This window comes from Schistocerca americana, chromosome 1 (assembly GCF_021461395.2).
Source record: "Schistocerca americana isolate TAMUIC-IGC-003095 chromosome 1, iqSchAmer2.1, whole genome shotgun sequence".
Lineage (NCBI taxonomy): Eukaryota > Metazoa > Arthropoda > Insecta > Orthoptera > Acrididae > Schistocerca > Schistocerca americana.
The window spans coordinates 171,209,657-171,214,537 of record NC_060119.1 but is presented as its reverse complement, the minus strand read 5'-3'; positions in this window follow the sequence as shown (position 1 = coordinate 171,214,537).

Genomic DNA, 4,881 nt, shown 5'->3' with positions numbered 1-4,881 from the left:
GACGGAACTCTGAACGAGCACAAGTATCGCAGCCTCTTAGCAAACCATCTTCCATCTTCCACTGCACACTAGGAGAAACTTGTGGTTCCATGTGTGCAGCAGTCGATCCACACCAGACTGGAAACATGTATTGCCGCTGCAGGTAGTCATTTTGAACAAAACCTGTGATGGTCAGCTGTCTTGTTACTGGCTGGAGTCCACATAAATGGTGTATGCATTTGGGGGCAAGTGTCGGCGTGGGAACTTTTCAAAATACAGTATCTCGTATACGACTCGCACTAGTATCCTTCAACAAACACCCATGACATTCTAATTTACACTAATTTTAGTTTGTTAATGTCGATAGGCACTTGTCAATTAAAAAGCTTACATTTGCACAAAAAATAAACTAAGTATTATTACAACCAGTTGATTGGCTAACAGTATGAAACCCTAACTACCAACCCATTCTGTGAAAACCACACGTTAATAGCACTTCCCACTTCCCGCAGTATTTGCGGTGCAAGCTTTAGGTGATTCACCCTGTATACATATTAAGCAAACAGAGATAATAGGCTGATGTCAATGTAATTTTGTGTACGTACACATCATTAGCGAATATGTAAATGATTAAAGTTGCAACTCTCTATGACAGGTAGAACAGACAAATGGCTAGCAGAGTGCGTCAATAACGTTCGTGTTTAGTGTTTTTACCAGACCTCATAGGACACATAGAGATATGAGGAGCGTGAATAGCGTCAGCTATTCAGAGATCACTGTGAAAGGCACAGAGATGTCACACACCCATGTGAGACAGCTATGTCAGCACCTGACAGAGTTAGAAAGGGATCTTACTGTGGGTTTCCATTGGGCCAGCTGATCGAGTAGTGCAATACCTAGATCTGTGGATCATTCAGATGTGACAGTCGCCTAATGTTGGCCTGCATGCTAACGTGAGGGCCCGAATACTTGTCGACACGTTTCTGATCAACCACCTCTGAAAGTTGGAAATTTGTGGTAAGGTCTTATGGGACCAAACTGCTGAGGTAATCGGTCCCTAAGCCTGCACACTGCTTAATCTAACTTAAACTAACTTACGCTATGCACAACACACATTTCCGTGGGAGGACTGAAACCGACGAGGGCGGGGGAGCCACACGCACCGTAACAAGATGCACCAGACCGCGCGGCTATACCATGTGGCCCAACCACTTCTGACCACTGCATGGAAAGTTCGTCGTATTGTGCAGCAACCACATCATAACCACTTCACATCTCTGCCTGTCATCTCAGAATAAGTAATAGACACCCTAAAACACTCTGTCAATCCGCACTATTGATCAGAGTCTAGCAGCAACTCGGCAAGGGAATTACCATTCACTGCGTAGGCTGGCATTAACACCAATATACGAGGTGCATTCAAGTTCTAAGGCCTCCGATTTTTTTTCTAATTAACTACTCACCCGAAATCGATGAAACTGGCGTTACTTCTCGACGTAATCGCCCTGCAGACGTACACATTTTTCACAACGCTGACGCCGTGATTACATGGCAGCGGCGAAGGCTTCTTTAGGAGTCTGTTTTGACCACTGGAAAATAGCTGAGGCAATAGCAGCTCGGCTGGTGAATGTGCGGCCACGGAGAGTGTCTTTCATTGTTGGAAAAAGCCAAAAGTCACTACGAGCCAGGTCAGGTGAGTAGGGAGCATGAGGAATCACTTCAAAGTTGTTATCACGAAGAAACTGCTGCGTAACGTTAGCTCGATGTGCGGGTGCGTTGTCTTGGTGAAACAGCACACGCGCAGCCCTTCCCAGACGTTTTTGTTGCAGTGCAGGAAGGAATTTGTTCTTCAAAACATTTTCGTAGGATGCACCTGTTACCGTAGTGCCCTTTGGAACGCAATGGGTAAGGATTACGGCCTCGCTGTCCCAGAACATGGACACCATCATTTTTTCAGCACTGGCGGTTAACCGAAATTTTTTTGGTGGCGGTGAATCTGTGTGCTTCCATTGAGCTGACTGGCGCTTTGTTTCTCGATTGAAAAATGGCATCCACGTCTCATCCATTGTCACAACCGACGAAAAGAAAGTCCCATTCATGCTGTCGTTGCACGTCAACATTGCTTGGCAACATGCCACACGGGCAGCCATGTGGTCGTCCGTCAGCATTCGTGGCACCCACCTGGATGACACTTTTCGCATTTTCAGGTCGTCATGCAGGATTGTGTGCATAGAACACACAGAAATGCCAACTCTGGAGGCGATCTGTTCAACAGTCATTTGGTGATCCCCCTAAACAATTCTCTCCACTTTCTCGATCATTTCGTCAGACCGGCTTGTGTGAGCCCAAGGTTGTTTCGGTTTGTTGTTACACGATGTTCTGCCTTCATTAAACTGTTGCACCCACAAACGCACTTTCGACACATCCATAACTCCATCACCACATGTCTCCTTCAACTGTCGATGAATTTCAATTGGTTTCACACCACGCAAATTCAGAAAATGAATGATTGCACGCTGTTCAAGTAAGGAAAACGTCGCCATTTTAAGTATTAAAAACAGTTCTCATTCTCGCCGCTGGCGGTAAAATTCCATCTGCCGTACGGTGCTGCCATCTCTGGGATGTATTGACAATGAACGCGGCCTCATTTTAAAACAATGCGCATGTTTCTATCTCTTTCCAGTCTGGAGAAAAAAAATCGGAGGCCTTAGAACTTGAATGCACCTCGTACAAACGACTGCATTTGGAGTGCTGCTGTCGCTGATAAGCATGGACTGGCGACGAATGGCTTCACATTTTGTTCAGCAATGAGCTGTGATTCTGCACTAGCCTCAGTGTGTACGTTGGGCATTTGGCAGAGGTCCCATTCTTCCAGTGTTTTGGTATCATTCCTGGCGTCATAGTGAGGATAGCCACCGTCATGTGTTCAGGTTACAGGTCATAGAGAATGAGGGAACTTTGAGACCGCAACATTACAGGATGGACATCCTACATCCTCATGCCTTTATTTCTACTGTAATAGTATCATGGTTCCATTTTTCAACAGGACCATGCTCGTCCACACGTCGCACGTGTATATATGAACTGTCTCCGTGATGTTGAGATACTTCTGTGGCCAAGCAGTGTCCCCAGATCTGTCCTTGATAGAACATGTGGGAAAGCAGCTCAGACATCAACTCTGTCCCAGTGTCTAACATCCAGGATGTCAAAGACAAGTTACAACAGTTGTGAGCCAGCCAGCCTCAAGAGAGGATACAACGGCTTTACGACACCCTTCCCAACCGAATCAGCGCATTTGTCCAGGCCAGGGCGGGTGCAACATTATATTGATACACTATGTTATCAAAATTATCCAGACACCTTGCTAAAAATGACTTACAAGTTCATGGCACCCTCCATCTTTAATGCTGGAATCCAATATGCTGTTGGCCCACCCTTAGTCTTGATGAAAGCTTCCACTCTCGCAGGCATACGTTCAATCAGGTGCTGGAAAGTTTCTTGGGGGATTGCAGCTCATTCTTCACGGAATGCTGCACTGAGGAGAGGTATCGATGTCAGTCGTTGATGCCTGGCACCAAGTCGGCGCTCCAAAACATCCCAAAGGTGTCCTATAGGATTCAGGTCAGGACTATATGCAGGCCAGTCCATTACAGGGATGTTATTGTCGTGTAACCATTCCCCCACAGGCCGTGCATTATGAACAGGTTCTTGATCGTGTTAAAAGATGTAATCGCGATCCCCGAATCGCTCTTCAACAGTGGGAAGCAAGAAGGTGCTTAAAACATCAATGCAGGCCTGTGCTGTGACAGTGCCACCTAAACAACAAGGGGCTCAAGCCCCCTCCATGAAAAACACGACCACACCATACACCATCGCCTCCGAATTTTACTGTTGGTACTACACATGCTGGCAGATGACGTTAACTAGGTATTCGCCATACCCACATCCTGTCATCGGATCTCCACATTGTGCACCATGGTTCGTGACACAACACAACGTTTTTCCACTGTTCAATCGTCCGATGTTTACTCTCCTTACACCAAGCAAGGCGTCGTTTGGCATTTACTGGCATGATGTGTGGCTTATGAGCAGCCGCTCAACCATGAAATCCGTTTTCTCACCTCCGGCCTAACTATCATAGTACTTGCAGTGGATCCTGATGCAATTTGGAATTCCTGTGTGTTGGTCTGGATATATGTCTGTCTCTTCAACTGTCGGTGGTCTCTGTCACTCAACAGACGAAGTCGGCCTGTAGGCTTTTGTGCTGTATGCGTCCCTTCACGTTTCCACTTCACTATCACATCGGAAACAGTGGTCCTAGAGATGTTTAGGAGTGTGGAAATCTCGTGTACAGACATATGACACAAGTGACACCCAATCACCTGACCACATTCGAAGTCCGTGAGTTCCGCAAAATGCCCCATTCTGCTCTCTCACAATGTCTAGTGACTACTGAGGTCACTGACAGGGAGTACCTGGCACTAGGAGGCAGCCCAATGCACCTAATATGAAAAACATATGTTTTTGAGGGTGTGCGGATACTTTTGATCATATAATGTATGTTGACAAAATGGTTGCCAGTATGTAATTGCAGTTTGTCTGTAAGTTGTTTATCCATAGTGTTAACTTTGCCTTCAATTACAGTAATGCGTGTTTTTTATTGAGTTATGAACTGAAGGATACGATTTCACTTGAGTGGCAACAGCTTCGCATGAAGCGTTTAAATTTTTGACTTCAGTTTGAATACCTTTTACGTCTTTTGCGGTTTTTTCCTGCTGTAAGTTCAATTCGGAAAATTTTGAGTCAAGTTCGGACACTTGGCCGCTCAGTCTCGTGTTAAGCTCGTCTACTCTTTCACACAAAATATCATCACAACTTTTTAGTGTTCATAATTCAGCCTTA